This window comes from Sarcophilus harrisii, chromosome 1 (assembly GCF_902635505.1).
Source record: "Sarcophilus harrisii chromosome 1, mSarHar1.11, whole genome shotgun sequence".
NCBI classification, from domain to species: domain Eukaryota; kingdom Metazoa; phylum Chordata; class Mammalia; order Dasyuromorphia; family Dasyuridae; genus Sarcophilus; species Sarcophilus harrisii.
The window spans coordinates 31,064,566-31,065,006 of record NC_045426.1 but is presented as its reverse complement, the minus strand read 5'-3'; positions in this window follow the sequence as shown (position 1 = coordinate 31,065,006).

Genomic DNA, 441 nt, shown 5'->3' with positions numbered 1-441 from the left:
TATTACACCCGGATGGGGCCCGACTGGGCAGATACTGAAAGGCTCCTATTTAGCGCCTGGCTCTTCAGTCACCCGGAGAGGATGGGAACTTGATGCTTCACATTGTGTTATGTGCACATGTAGCTGGAGCTAGCTACATGTGGAGGGAGCACTGGATGAAGAATCAAATCACCCCCATTTGAATTCTAGCTCTTCAATTTGTCTGGGTGATTCGGATAGGTCGCTACTTTTCCGTGCCTCAATTGACCAATCTGTACATTAATACTCTGGTCACCCCTTTCCGGGCTGCTCCCCCACCTTTGGTGTCCACCTTCACCCACACTTGCCCATGACTCCAAGAAGCTATAGTGTGTGCAGCTGCCACACCCCGGCAGACAGGCTACAGCAGGTTGAAGGTAACTAGGAGATCTCAAAGCTGTCAGGGAGTTTATCCCAAGTGTG